Source organism: Lissotriton vulgaris, chromosome 6 (genome assembly GCF_964263255.1).
Source record: "Lissotriton vulgaris chromosome 6, aLisVul1.2, whole genome shotgun sequence".
Taxonomy (NCBI): domain Eukaryota; kingdom Metazoa; phylum Chordata; class Amphibia; order Caudata; family Salamandridae; genus Lissotriton; species Lissotriton vulgaris.
Genome location: NC_141694.1, coordinates 602,486,175 through 602,502,456, shown reverse-complemented (window position 1 = coordinate 602,502,456; position 16,282 = coordinate 602,486,175).

Genomic DNA, 16,282 nt, shown 5'->3' with positions numbered 1-16,282 from the left:
CGCTAGGTGCAAGACCTAAAATGCAGTTTAATGGCCCCAAATCATGTCCTTAAGATAACCTATACATAAAATTGAATGCAATAGAATCTGCAATGCATAGAAGTCTGCAATGCCGGACTAAAAATCTTGTTTTGTTTTAATTGTTCAGCCATGACCCCGAAATGGCATCCATATTGAAATATTGTAGGAGTTGCATTATGACATCATGACGCTTCATTCATGTGTCGCAGCAGAGTCAGAAGCTGCTACCTGACCAGCGTACCAGCTGACACTTAAACATCTGAAGGGCGTCTGGGTCTAAGATAACTTTTTGCTGAAACCTCATGCCCTGAAAAATCTGTAATTTCCTGGTAAGGGCATACATATGGTAGCATCTTTACTTAGTTGTGGTTTTAGAACGCAAACTAAGCCGATATCACAGTGTGATACCAACATTCAGAAGTAGTGGCAGTAATGAGGGGGTACACATTGGGGTGTCCAGAAGACATATTGGTAAACAAATTTATAGAAAGTATAGCATGGATATGTGATCCAAATACTAATTGAGGAATGGCATTCACTAAATTTGCAAGACAATTACAGCAGAAAAATAAATGTTTACATTGCAATAAAATAATATTTACATAGAAGACTTACTCATTCACTTTTGGATGGTGCCTAAATGTAGGGGTATATCTTGCCAAGGTACACACTCCTCCAGGCTCGAGGGCTATGGTGTCAATTTAAAACTCTTAGTTTCCTTGTTTCATTTTCTTTTTAAAGGTGCAGTAAGAGGTGGATTTTCTGAGCTTTGAACTGACACCATGCAACATTTGGACATTCTACCCCGAACTGTGACACCCATGTAATAGGAAATTCTCAGCCGAACCCAGGAAAGCACTCAGAGTCAGTTAACACAGACTTTCAGTTCTCAGCCCCGTCGATAGAACAGATACATCAACTCATACTGACAACTAAGTCAGGGGGCCCGATGGACCCTTGCCCCCTAGGTTCTTGCACAAGTTCCCAGAGTTGCTCAGCAATGAACTCCAGGTGCTCTTTGCCAAAATAATACAAGCTGTTTTCCGATGGCTTGGAAAGCTGCCTCTATTTTACCACTCCTTAAAAAGCCTGACCTTGACCCTTCGGTCCCAGCCAACTATAGACCTATCTCGAGAATTCCCTTCCTGGCCAAAGTTTTAGAAAAACATTTGAACACTCAACTCTCCGGGTTCGTTAGGGCCTCCTAGGTATTAGGTACATAACAATACGGGTTCCGGGAGGAACATGGGACTGAAACCGTTCTGATTATGGCGGTGAAGGAGATTAGGAGTATACTGGACGCAGGTGGGAAGGCTGCCCTAATATTGTTAGACCTGTCGGCAGCCTTCGACACCGTTAACCATGATATACTGCTGACTCGTCTTAAGGATATGGGTCTGCATGCATCAGCAATCGCATTACTGGCCTCTTTTCTGGGAGAAAGATCCTTTACGGTACAGCTTGGGGAATTTTCATCAAAATCCTTCAAATCCCCCTGGCGGGGTCCCACAGGGCTAGTCATTAAGCCCAACCCTCGTTAATATATATGCTGTCTCTTTAGCAAACATTGTCATAAAATGCGGCTTCCTACCCATATCCTACGCTGATGACACCCAAATAGTGGTGGCTATATTAAACAGCATAACCGAGACAGCTGATAGATTTAGGCACTGCATGGATCAGGTTAGTCACTGGATGCAAGTGAACTGCTTAAAATTAAATGGCGATAAGTCAGAGGTCATGCTGCTGGGGGCTGAACCTAACATTTGGTCACTCAATTGGTGGCCCGACAGTCTAGGCAGTTGACCGTCACCAGTGGACAACGTAAGGAACTTGGGATTCCAAACTAACTTTTAAAGCTCAAATTAATAAACTCACCTCCTCTGTATGGTACATGCTGAAGCTGATCAGAAAACTGTTGCCATATATCCTATCAGATACCTGCAAAGCCCTCGTAACTATGCTGGGCTTCAAAAACAATTATTACTAAAACTTCAGCGCCTCCAGAACGCAGCAGCCAGGTTGGTTTTGGACATTCCCAGGTTTGAACCAGTGGCCCTCAGAATGAGAAGTCCCCACTGCCTACCCATAGAGAAAAGAATTCAATTCAAGTAAGCCTGCCTGGCACATACTGCCTTGCATGGGTCAGGCCCTCACTTTCTGAAAACTAACCTATTACAGTACGACCCGCCTAGGACTCTCAGGTCAAGCAGTGCTAAGCTTCTCAAGACTCCCAGATTTAAACAACTAAGATTGGGGGGGAAAGGCTTCATACTGCACACAGCTAAAACCTGGAACAAGTTACCAGTAGAACTAAAAAACAGCCCATCACTGTTATCTTTTCGAAAGAACCTAAAGACCTGGCTTTTCTCAGCATAGCCCTGGCTCTTGTTTCGCATGACTCTTTCCCTCTTCCGGCAGGCATAGTCATTTTTTGCGCCAAGACGCCCTCGGGCATTCGTGCGCTCTACAAATCTGATAATCAAATCAAATCAAATCAAAATTTGGAGCGATGCACTCGAGAACAATTGACTAATGCTCTCCTTACGATTGGCCTGGTTAATCTTGGTCCCTGGGCAAGCACTATAAGTCCCTACATTTTTCCGCAGGTAACGTTTGGTGAGATAAACCAACCGAGATGTATTTGGCTAATTCAGAACCCAGTATATTGGATTTCATATGATGCGAAATGACCTCATCCTCACCTAGGCAAACATAATGGGCAGCTTTATGGTCTAGTATGATTCTTCATTGCCCAGCTAGAGGTCAGTGTAGTGTGGCAAGAATCTACATACTTAGTATGTATGTGAATTTGCACGTTATGAACCTAGAGGCAAACCACTGGAATGCTGTACAGGACATCATTTATACATGACATAGGGTTTGGACAGGTGGGGCTGGTTATAGGGGTGTATTAGAGGCAAAGGGGGTGGAAGCAAATGTGTGAGAGCCAGAAGTCAGGTGGTAGCTTGAATTTGGGTAGATGGCAATAGGATTGTGTGACAATGTATTGATGAAGAAGGGGGTATCTATTTCTTGAAGTAGAGGATGTTCAGATTACCAGAAACCTAGCTTTTATACCCGTTTATATCAAAATGCTTAGTTATAAGCTCCATATTGATATATACATATTCCTGATTTATTCTACATATCTGATGCCAAAACTTGCATGAGGTGCAAAAGATCGAGGGGCAGATTTATCATTGAGTTACGCAAGGGGGCGCAAGGGCATCGCAACTACTAAGTCAGGTTTATCAAGCCACGCACGGCCATCTTGCATGCCCCTGCGTGGCTTGATCAATCTAGAACAACACAACGCAACCTGGTAATCATCCTGGACTCAGAGCTCAAATGGACCACCAGATCAACTCCGTCTCGTCATTCTACATCCACACCCACCGCCTCCTATGTAAGACCTTCAAATGGATCCCCCTCGAACACAGACAGACCGTCACTCACGGCCTGGTCAACAGCAGGCTCGACTACGGCAATGCACACTATGATGGAATAACCAAAAACCTCACCGCAAGCTACAGAACATCCCAAACGCCGCCGCAAGACTGATCCTCAACCTGCCAAGACACTGCCACATCTTCCTGCACCTGCGCACACTCCACTGGCTCCCCATCGAAGCTAGAGTCACCTATAAAATGCTAACCCACTCTTATAAGGCCCTCCACGGCACTGGTCCAGCATACCTGAACAGCTGACTCAAATTCCACGCACCCCAAAGGACCCTAGATCAGCCCAGCTCTCCTACGCCAGGGGGCCACCTCACCAGAAAGACCAGATCAGGAGGTTGCTCCTTCTCCTTCCGCGCAGCCAGAGCCTGATACGACCTTCCGCTCCACCTCAGACAGATAGCCTGGCTCTTCGACAGACCCCCTCCTTGATGGACTGGAACCTGCAACCCCCCCACGCCTTGAGACCCTTATGGGTGAGTAGTCGCGCTTAACAAACACCTGATTGATTGATTGATTGAAGGACTGGCCTAATACACCACCAGGTGTCATGCTTCATCATCGGCAGTCCTCGCCCTCTAGAAACTCGGTTTGGTACAAGGCAGGCATTCACCTGACGACAGGGATGCACTTCTAAACTAAGTGGGGGCCCGTGAGAAGTGAGTGAAGTTTAAAACCATTATAGCTACCAAATTTAATTTTTAAAAGGATACGTTGTTGTATGGTATTAAAAAGGTGAACGGTGAAATGGGGAATTTATTGTCCCCTCACCGTAGTGAGTGGGGTCAACATGTTTCTGCCATTTGGCCCAAGTGGGTCCATGACATTCATCAGGACCTATACCAAGGGGGCTCCGTTCTTAAAAACTTTGTGGTGAGAAGGCACCACTTGGATGGGGTTACCTGTGTCACACTCCAGCGGAGGGAGGAGGGCTCTCAGTAAGCCCTAGGAACATACCCTACATGCCCCATGGGAGGTGGATGGAGGAAAGACCCCTGTAGTCAGACTTGCCTCAAGGTGTGTCTCCCGTGATAGCACCTAGTTGTATCCTTCTGTCCTCCCCGATGGTGAGGTGTCACAAGGAGAAATATCTTTATTGCTCCTCGTTATTTCCTCTTTCATTGTATGCTACATTTTGCAGCTCACAAAGAAAGAGGAAAATGCCTCAGAGGATTGTTTTTGTGCAGGAAGGTGTCAATCTTGTCTGCAACGCAGGCACCCTTGCACCACGGCACAAGGGTACCTGCATTGGCGCTAGCCAGCACATTGTGTCCCAGCGCAAGAAAAAGACTGGAATGCGCCATATCATGCTAAATATGGCACTTTTATGCCCTTCCACTCAGCGCAGCAAGGTGGGTTGCTGCACTGTGTGAAGTAATGAAAATCTGCCCCCAAGGACTTGAAAGGGAATTGAGAGAGTAAAAGTGTGCCTATATACAACAATTAAATAAACCCTACCATATGTTCAAAATTAAAGGAATGGCAAATCGCCCTAGTGTTCTGTTCCATTAAAAGGAACCCCACATTCACCTTCTTTTTGCTATATTGTCACAGAAGTCTGCGACTGTAATAGCCAAAAGGCGTTTGGGAAGGGAGCACGGGTCCATTATTCAATGATAACAATTAACATTTTATAAGATGTCTTGCATTCAGATTTAACAAAGCAATATTGAAGATGGAGAATGGATTTGAGAAACCGTGCTGTATTCACCTGTAAAGCCAAGCGTGACATTGTTAAAATTGCTAACAAACTATGTGTATTTTTAAAATAATGTTCAGGTGTCCTTAAAATAAATCTCCATTAGTAGTAACTGAATAGCAAACCGTGGAAATCATGACTTTATGTTTCTGTTCATCACAATCTGCATTTTATTAACCATCAAGCATTGGGTGAATAAAAATGAATTAGCAATGAAAATGAACAAACTAGAAAAGAACATATTTGCTCCAAAAGCACAATAATCTCAGAGTAATTGTCAAATTTTCTTTGTACAAATTCAAGAATAAAAGACGGAATTGAGTGTTTTTGAAGGCTGCTAGGTTCTTAATGCACATATTTCATTGGCTGAGGCCCATGCCACATTTTCACAGCACTCATAGCAATTATATTAAATATTGGTTGAAAAATGTGACTATTTAAAAAAATTACATTGCAATTGAAGGGGAGACTTTATTTTGGAATTCGAATCTGAAATGGATGAAAATTATCCTAATCTCAACTGTGAATAAGAAATGTGCCATTGCAGAATTTAATGCAACCGCAGAATGCCTACATTAGCAGCAGAAAGAGATCTCTCTGAAGTATTTTCTGGTCTGCCCTTTGCCCCGTCCCATAGGCGATGATGACCAGTCCAAATTGGCCCTCTCATCCTAGAGCGCAGAGGGAAATTTAGAGGAAGGCTGAGGAAGGATTGCACTTCCGTGATCCACAATCAGTCCCCTCAACAGCTTGGCCAGTTCTTCTTGTTGGGCAGCATGAGATGTAAAGAGAGAGAAACAGATCCGTAGATCGGTATAGCCTTCATGTTTAATAACTTGGCCCTGATGTTAGCCCGCAGTGATCTCCTTAAATACTGGAAAGTAAGGACCCTACCAACCAGGCAAGAATGGGAAGAAGGCATGGACTGGTGCATGAGTGTGGAGCGGTTGACTGGCCACCCCAGTCGGAGGCAACCAATCACCCTGCACACAGCCTTTGGCCATGCGCAGCATGTATTGGCCAAAGGAGTCAACCCACTCAAGGCAGCTGACCCCACCGCAGCCTGCAAACCCCACACTCAGCACAGCCTTTAGCGTGCACAGTATAGGGCTGGCAATTTGGGGGGGCAAATACTATTAAGGGAGGAGGGCATGATGCCTCTCTCCCGAGCCTCATTAGACCCTGGGTACTCCATCCTTTGTGCCGCTTGTTTTTTGAAAGGGGAGGGGGCCAACCCACCCAGAGGCAGCCAACCCCCGCAGCCTGCCAACTGCATGCCGAACACAGCTTTAAACGTGCACAGCCTAGGGTTGGCCTTTGGGGTCTGGGGACCCTATTCTCTGGAGCCAAATACAATTAAACAGGGTAGGAGGGCATGTTGCCCCATTTCCCAAGACTTATTAAGCCCAAGGGACCCCATCTCCAGGGAGGGGGCACGGGCCATGTTGGGGTCACAGGAGAAGCCTCAGTGCCCCTACGGCACCAGCCAGCTTTCTGCATGGTGCGGTAGCCGGCAATGCTCCCGCCCGGGGAGAGAGCAGCGATTTATGCTGCTCCATCCAGGGGGGAGCAACCTGTTGATCAGTGTGGACAGGGAAACCGATCACAATACTGTTCCCAGCCGGCAGGAGCATTTTTAGGTTTCGCCTAGCGGAAGCTGCGCTCTGCGCAGCTTTTCCGCGCAGGCGAAATCCTGTTGAGAACTGTAGTGTGGCTTTTGTTCGGCCCTCGTCCTTGATTGGCTGGCTCCGTAAACGGAGCCTTGCCATTGGACGAGGGGCCTGTCCGTCAATGCCGGACCAGACACGGGGGCGTTCCCGAGATTCTTTGGCTTTTGCCGACGTCACGCGACGCCGGGAACGCCCCCGTGTCTGGTCCGGCCGGCCGTGCTTGCTGCTGTCCTCCCTCCTCCCGCCGTCCCCACGTTTCCCTCCTCCCTCCCGACGTCCGTGTCCTTTCCCGCCCCCCTCGTCCTCTCCCGCCCCCCTCGTCCTCTCCCGCCCGCCCCCCTCGTCCTCTCCCGCCCCCCCCGTGTCCTCGCAAATATTGGTGTCCCGCCCGGGGGTTTCTTCAGCCGGCCGGCCAATCCCAGCGCGGCCGGCCGGAAGTGCCCGCCCCCCCCCCGCCGCCCAGCGCGAGAAGAGGAGCCACGGCGAGCGCTGGAAGTCTGCGCTGCTCCCGGCCGGCAGCTCGGGGACGCTCTCAGGCCTTCGCACCGGACACACACCTCTTCTTCGCAGCGCTACGGTGCCTCCGGGTGCCCGGGGGCAGCGGAGCTCCGGCGGGGGGTACTCACCAGCCGTCCACCTTACCAGAGGGCCGAGAGGAGAGCGGCAGCACCGGAGGCGGCCTCGTAGGAGCGGAGTGAGGCCAGCCCGAGTGTCACTTCCCCCAGTGAGGCTGCCGGGACAGCTGCATTGATACAGCCCGACTAAAAATAACCCCGAATGTCAGCGAGGGAGGGCAACTCCTGCGCCCGGCTCCCTGCCCCGCTCCCCAACCCCCACGCGAGCTGTGGGAGCGCCGCCGACCGAGCTGCAGACTGCAGTGCTGCCGGCGGTGGCTGATCACGGTGAGTTATCTCGGTGGGTCAGTGCGTCTGCTGCAGGTGTGCGTGTGTGTGAGTCTGGGACAAGAGGACACAGAGGAAATAGCCGACCCGAGGGTCACAGGTTGAGATCCTTGCGGGTCAAGTCTGCGTTCCATCCTCTCGAGGGAACTACATCCAGCGTTAATCTATCTCACTACAGCGCTTAGAAGGGCTTCTAAGAGACATGCAATCATTGATGCTTGTGTGACTGTGAGATTAATACAGCCTAGTGAATTGATCACAATCTTTAAGTCTCTGGGGCAGATACAAATATGCTGATACCCATTCAACACACTGAAAACGTGTTGTTCTGTAGCAATGGCGCAAGCCATTCTTCCTACTGCCCTTTTATGATGTTACGCCTTTTTGTAAATCGCTGTTTTTGCCAAGTTTGTTTAATGTGTGTATTAAACGAATTGCCCTTTGGTCCCTTAAACATAGTTGGACTTCGCTTTCCATAATATTGATTGTTGCTCTCGTAGAGGTTCTCTGTTCTCAAAGACTGTTGCTACATTACCGGAATGGAAGCAGTAAAATGATGGTTAAAGATTAACTAGTCATTCGAGGGTAGGCTGGCATGATGGACTGGGTGCACTATTGAGACTTAATCTGAATACAACATCTTGCAGTACATATTTTGTTACATTCTAATTTCCAGTGACTTCCCGCACACCATGCCTCCACCCCTGAGTTGGTTTAAGGATTCATCTGCTGGTTAGTATGACAGACCCTGCCTATTCACGTTCTCAGGGTCACCTTGCCGCTTCAGAGGCCCGAATCAAAAGTTAAGCCCCCCTTTAAATCGTGGCCTTGTGGGACAGTCCGTTCTGCGCATGCTTCTTGCTATCTTGTTGTTGTTCTACTCTTTAGGGGACATGCGCTTTTTCAAAACTGCACATATTATGTAACACATTTTTGCCGATTTAAGCTTCCTCTTTCCATGCCTATATTTTATTAATCCAGTATGTACAAGCTCAGAGAGCAACCTCAGAATGGAAGTGAGATTTCACATTTCCTTTTATACAGCTTGGGGCTGCCAGACACTGGCTCGGATTTCGCCACTCTCACCCTGATATTTGAAACTGGACGAACAATGCTCTTTCTGGTTTCGAGCAGTGCTTAGCACAAGATGGTGCGTCGAATTCACCCTCCCCCATGCAGAGAGCGTTCGTTGGAGCTTCGATGCATGGAGATATCAGCAGTTTCTCTGCGTTCCCTTTGTCCGATAAAAGGTTGTTTGCCAACTTCATACGCGGCCTTTTTTTGTTTCAATTCCTCACCGACTACTAGATGGCTTGATAAATCGGCATGACAATGCCCTCTTTCGCTTGCACGTGCCTCAGCTGTTTCAGGGTCGCATGTGAGCGCGAGCCGCGTCTCTTGGTGTTCTGGAAGTTTTGTGCGCTTTGTTAGTGATACTTGGTTTCCACGTCCATTACTGACATTCCATTCCGTCTATTTGAGCATTCCATACTAATAGTGCTGAAACTTAAGACCCTGTTTACACTAGTTCAAGGCCGTGCACGTCGGCATGGCTCGCTGTATTCATCGGGAAGTAGACATTCCAAAAATCCGACAACTGCACATGGTTTATTTTTCTTGGTATGTGAAGTTTTTGTAGCCAGTAAGCGTGCAGTACATTCAGTTGTCTTTTTTTTCTTGGTGGTCTTGCAATCTGTATTGTCCCAGAAGTACCATTTCTTAGTCTATTACAAAATGTGCCTGTCGGGTGTGTGAAAGCAACTGTTCATTTGCTGCTATACTTTGTAAAATACTCCTCCTGTTGCACCCAAACGAATTTTGTATTGTTTAATATACTTATATTTTTAAAATGCTTAGGGGGAGTTTCCTAGATCAAGGATGACTTTGAGCAAGCAGATGGGAGTCCAAACAGTGATAATGTTTAGGTTTCGTCTGCACAGCGCTTGGGATGGGCTTGTGAAATCTATTATTTTTAATATAAATCTTAAAAGGAGCTTACTTCCTGCCCCCTCGCTTTCCTGGCATTTTATTGGTTCCTGTGTTGCTGCTTACGTTTCCTCCATTTCTATTGGCTGTAGCATATTGTACTGCATGTACCAATGCTTTTTACTTGTTTACTTCTCTTATCAATTTCCTGTAGCCGAAATACGGTTACCTTCCTCTTTAGTGGAACTATTTTTTCATAGTGTTTTGCCTCTTACTGCTTTTTCGTCTTGCAGCAGATTTATATAGCACAATCTATCACCTGGGCAGATAATGTTTGCCATGTCAAATTATTTTACACTTTGCCCTACCTATTTTCAATACCACATGCCTGCCATGGAGTCAACATTTACCATGTTTCTATCCTTAGCTTTATTGCTTCTTTAAAAAATGTTCTCCTTCAGACAGCTTCTTTGATTTGTTAGCCTTTCTTAGACTCTATATACAGGGCGTTAGTATAACCGTAGGTCACCGGGGAGTAGTCTTGCATGCCTCCTTAGGTTTACATATGAAAGTAATTTTCTATCTCGTTTAAAAAAAAAAAAAAATCTATCTATCCGTAGTTCCACTCTTAATTGTGGGGCTCTTTGCATGTGTGTGGGCCTCTTTGCGTGTGTGTGTGGGGCTCTTTGCGTGTGTTTGGGGCTCTTTGCGCGTGTGTGGGGCTCTTTGCGTGTGTGTGTGGGGGGGGCTCTTGCGTGTGTGTGGGGGCTCTTGCGTATGTGTGTGAGGGGCTCTTGCGTGTGTGTGTGGGGGGCTCTTGCGTGTGTGTGTGGGGGGCTCTTGCGTGTGTGTGTGTGGGGGGCTCTTGTGTGGTGTGTGTGGGGGGCTCTTGTGTGGTGTGTGTGGGGGGCTCTTGTGTGGTGTGTGTGGGGGGCTCTTGTGTGGTGTGTGTGGGGGGCTCTTGTGTGGTGTGTGGGGGGGGCTCTTGTGTGGTGTGTGTGGGGGGCTCTTGTGTGTGTGTGTGTGTGGGGGGCTCTTGTGTGGGTGTGTGTATTGGCATTGTAAATGAGAATGCCATTTATTTATCTGTTTTCAAAACCAACACATAAATAAAAAGTTTGCCATTTAGAATGCCAATGGCTCAAACTTTTCCGAAGGCGAAACCGTTGCATTGTAAATGCTTGTTAAAGCTCCCGCCCGCTGGGAAGAGACTTTCTGTCTGCACCCGTTGGCAGAAGATTTAAAACTGCTCCAGCAGGATGGTAGGAAACACAAATTTCCCTGACCATGCCGGTGTGGGCAGGGAAACCACTGTATCCCGGTGGTGGTCTCCGCAGGAGAAAGCAAGTGAGCCAGCCCCTACAGACATAGGAAGCCTCTTAATGCAGATGTTGGGCCCCCGGGATGGGGTGCCAGAGGCTGAGCGTGTCTCGGGGAGGGGGCCTGCACGCCCCCTTCCCGTATAAAATTAATTTGGCCTTGGGGGATGGGTCTAAAATGGACAAGGGGAGAGGGCCATAGTCACCCGCAGCTCCTCATCTAATAAAAAAAAATGGCAATCACTACCACCCCCCTAATCCCAAGGATGAATCGCTGCAAAAAAAGACAATTTATTTTTCATTTTGGCCCGGGCGGGGTGCCTCGGAGTCCCCTCCAGGGAGATTAAGGGCCAGGGTATCCCTACCCTACCTCATTATAACATTTCTTTTTTTCAAAGTCCTGTAACGGAATAAATTCCTGTGTTTCAAAATCCCAAGATGGTTGTGTTGGAGTTATATCTCTATGAGTATGTGCAAAGTCTGCTTAGTTCAAATGTTATACTAGTCCAAATGTTACGAGTAATAGACACCCTGGAAGTGTTTAAAATAGTGTAAATAGCTGATTGTGCAAATGTGCAAATATTATATATATATACAGGAAAGGGGTTGTATTTGGATTAAAAGATATACATATCAAAAAGGCAATATGTATATTAAAAATCAGGCTCATGGGAAGGAAGGGAAATCTAGTTACAGTGGTGAAGAAATTAAGTGTATACAGTACATTTTTTATATTTACACTTAATAGTCATATTATAGATAATTTTAGAGAAAGTGTTGAAGATCCATCGTATTATTAAGCCCTTTAGGATATTTACTGTCCATTTCCAGAATGCATTTGGACTCAAGTTGCCTTAAAGCTTTTTCTCTGTTGCCTCCCCTAGGGTATTCTGGGATGGCTGCGATCACATAATATTGCAAGCATTTAAGGTCATTGCCACGCACTGCTTTAAAGTGTCTGGCAACCGGGTACGCTGTATCGTTATTTACTATGGCCCTAAGATGTTGGAGGATTCTGACATGCACCTGTAATTTGGTACTACCTACATAGTTGAGGCCACAGGTGCATGTCAGAACGTATACAGCGTACTCGGTTTTGCAGTTAAAATATCCTTGGATTTTGATCTCTTTAGGGCTGAATGGAGTTTTGTATTTGGTGGTGGAGATGCCAAATTTACAAGCCCTACATGATGAGCATTTGTAGAAACCTTGTCGAGGCCTTAGCCAATTGTTTTTATTGTTTTTTAAGGTTTCTGGATTGCTGCGCACTATCTGAGATCTCATGGAGATTACTCTGCGATACGTGATGGTAGGGGTATTTGGTAGTTCAAGGGCCATGACTGCATCAGTCAAGACTATGGGCCAGTTCCGATTTATAATCGATCGGATTTGGCGATGTTGCTTGTTAAATGTGAGGATGAGCCTGGGTGTATTGATTTCATTGATGGGCTCTGTGGTAGAAGTTGGGGAATCTAATAAAGATTCTCTTGGCCTCAAATTGACCTTGATGAGTGCTTGGTTGAGAGTGAATGTAGTATAGCCTCTCCTGCGAAATCTCTCTAGTGCCACCCTGGTGCATACCTCTTGTTGGTCAGTGGTGCTACATATTCAATTAATTCTCAGTAGTGCACCAAATGGTATGCTTTGGATTAGATGTTAGGGATGGGCACTCGTCGCATAAAGCGTAGAGTTGCCCGCTGTGGCTTTTCTATGGAGCGTGGTGTTTATTGTTCCTGCTCCACATTAACTTTGACATCCAAAAACTCAACCTTCTTGTCACTAATGTGTAAATGAATTTAAGATTGTCCTGATTGTCATTAAGAGTATTGCTAAACACATTAGCACTTTCATCATTGCCATACCATACAATAAAAACACCATCAATGAAACTGAGCCAATATCTGACATGTGTATTGTACTGTTCTTGATGTTCCTGTTTAAGGATCTGCTCCTCCCACCAGCCTACCATTAAACAGGCGTAGCTGGGGAGAAACAGGACCCCATTGCCACTCCCCTCAGCTGTTTATATATCTGTGTGCCAAACATGAAGAAAATGTTGTTGAGACACCATTCAATGCTTTTCGTTATGATTTTGTTGTGCTCGTAACACTCTGCTGGTTTGTTGCTTAAAACGTGTTTGATTGCCTTGAGCCCCACATTGTGGTCAATGCATGTATATAGTGATTCGATATCCAAAGTTATTAATCTCATGTTGGCATCACAAGTCACCCGTACTTTAACATATTGTGATAGGTGTTCAACGACACTGTTTATCGCAGATATAATTGGTCAACCTGGAATGGGACTGATGTCTTTGTGAGTTTTTGGAACAAAGTAAATAGAGGGAATTATTGGATATTCACTCCATAAAAAGTTAAATTCATCCTTGGAAATCATACCATCACGCTTGAATTGCTGGTGATATTTCCTGAATTTCTCTGTGGCGTCAGTATATTCTTTCATGTTAGAATGTTTGTAACATGCTTCATCAGATAGTTGTCTGTGGGCTTCCTTGAGATAGTCACTTCTGGGCCAGAGGACTATGTTTCCTCCCTTGTATGAGGATTTTATGATCACCTCAGTGTTTTTGCTCAGTCTGTCCATGAGATTGATATACTCAGTTTCATTGTGACATTTTCTTTGTTGTTTGTGGTTAAGACGGTAGTAAAGTTGTTTGATATCGTCTGTTATTCTCACATGGTAGATGTTGATTGCATCTTTGGGCATTTGTGGAACAAAAGTGGATATCCTTATGAAGGGGCTGCTGCCTGCCCCTGCCTGTGATATCGCTGCTTGTTGTAGTTGTTGCTGTGTTGACAATTCTATGTCGTTTTCTTCATTTTCTGAAGCTATAGATTGTGCAGCTAGTAATACCGGGATATCTGTGACTAGCAGGTTGCTTTTTTTGGATTGATCCATAGTAGCCACTGTTTGTCTATTAGCTAAACCATTTTTCACTGTAAAGAATTTGATCATTTTAAGTTTGTGAAGGTAGTTAAAAATATCCAAACTGGTTTGGGTGTAATTGAAATTGCTGGGCGGGCATTACGATAGACCTAGTTTCAGGATTTGTTGTTCTCTTTCAGTAAGTTTCATATTGTTCAAATTTATGATGGTTTTATCGTCTTCGTTGTTCTCAATCATTTGTGCCAATACTTCTTTTTGGCTTTGAGTTGGACTTTTTCACGCCTATCTCGCCTTTTGGCGTTTCTACTTTTGTTTGAGGCTGTGTCGGTTTCCGGGGTCTTAAGGTGTTGCGCCGGTCCTCCACTAAAAAATCAATTTCTTCCCCCAAATCTAGCCTTCTTACTTCCATATTGTCTTCTGGCCCGCTTTGGTTGCTGTAGTTAGAACTTGTCTCACTGTAGATGGAGCTTGTATCAGAATTGGCCTCTGTTGAGCATCCTGTTTGTGGGGGTCTTTACTGCATGCTTTCCTTTGTAGGATTAGATTTGTTTCTTTGCTGTATCGTATTTGCGCGCAAATGTATATATTCGTCCTTGCTCATAGTCCGCTAAGTCTCTGGCGAATTTATAAACTTTACGTTGTTTGATTTTTTCTTCCTGTTTGGTCAATCAATCCTGTATTTCTTTTCGTGTTTTAGGTATTAGTTTATTAGGTTCCAATTTGCCCAGTGCTTCATTGATGCTTTCAATTTCATCCAATAGAATTAAACTATCAGACTCCGCATACTTAATTAATATCCGTACAAGGTTCTTGGAGGCCTCCAAGTTGCTTGTACCCCACTCTTTCAGCATGTTGGGGTCTGGGTCCTCGTAGCTTGCAGCCAGAAGAATTCGGAGCCCACGAAGTACCCGGCCTGCTTCTTCATATTTACTTAAGGACTTCTTTTCCCACCATTTGGTGACTTCCACCCGCAATGTTTCAGTAGGGTTTTGGCGGTTTCATCAACTTTCACATTGTGTTACTGGATTCACTGTTTTCTCGTGTTGTTATCTTTGGCAAATTGCTGAACAGGTCGTCTGCTGCTACTTCCCGAGCGCGGAACGCGTCCGCTGACATAGTGGCTATTATGTGTGTTTGCGTACTCAAATATGTGAGTTTGCAGTGCCTGCCCACACCTTCCCACTGAGTGCAATCGTACCCGGACACTCACTGTCGTGTGTGCTGGACTGGAGAGTCCTACGACCCTGCTACAGTTCGCACCAGCTCGGTGCTCGTCCTTTCACTGCACTCGGGGGCTGAGGTGAAGTAATCCTTTCAGGATAGGAGTCCACAGGAGGTTGCAAGCGGCTTCCTCTTCCGGGGAAGGGGGTCCGTGAGCGGAATCAACCAATTTCCATGGGATAATATCCAAGCAGTATTCTCCCAACGGTCTCTAGCACTCCAGCCGGTAATGCCTCAGAGAAAAGGGAAATGGACATCAGAATTCGTAGTTCAGTAGGTCTTGATTTATTTTAGCCTTCGTCAGATGCGTTTCGGATACCTGAGTATCTTTGGTCACTGGCGGAAACGCAGTCCGCTTGCTATTTTTATGTCGTGTTTTTTTGGTATATATATATATATCGGACACTAAACCCGAGTATTACTGGATGTAATCTGGTTATGCTGGAATAAAGTCTGCACTGCACACCACAATCTTCTTGTGGCCTGTTTCTATTTGGAAGGAGATTGGAAAGAGGTCTGTGCCAGAAAATCCCTGTCAGACCATTTGAGCGGGGCTGGAACTTTGTGATATATATTCACTGAAAAAACCATAGGTTCCACACATGTTATAGTTAGCTGGACATTTCACTCATACAAAACCATTGAAATTCCCCCGTTATAGTTAGTTCAGCTAACTATAACTTGCGCGCCCACAATGCACTGCTGATGACGACACATATTAAATCACTCATGACATTGTCAGTGATATCACTGATGACATCTCAAATGACATCACTGATGACATCAGCCAGTGAATGTGTCTTTTTCTGAAAAATAAATATTTTTTATATATGTATATTTAAAGGTCAATGGAAGAATAAATGGGTAAATAAGTGTCAAAATGGATTTTTTTTTTGTAAAATTGATTGTATAACTGACTTATTAAGTGTATCTTAGTGAATACATGTATTAGCGAGTAATGTTTAAATATGTAAATATCTGTATCAGTGTCTCACTTTGTGTATAAGTTGCTGCATGGGTTGGTGAGTAGCTACATGAGTGTCTATATGTGTTATTAGTTGTTTTTTTGAGTATCAGAATGAGTGTCTGTATGGTTTGGTGGGGGTATTACTTATTACACAAATGCATGAATGACTGACTCACTCTTTGTACGTGT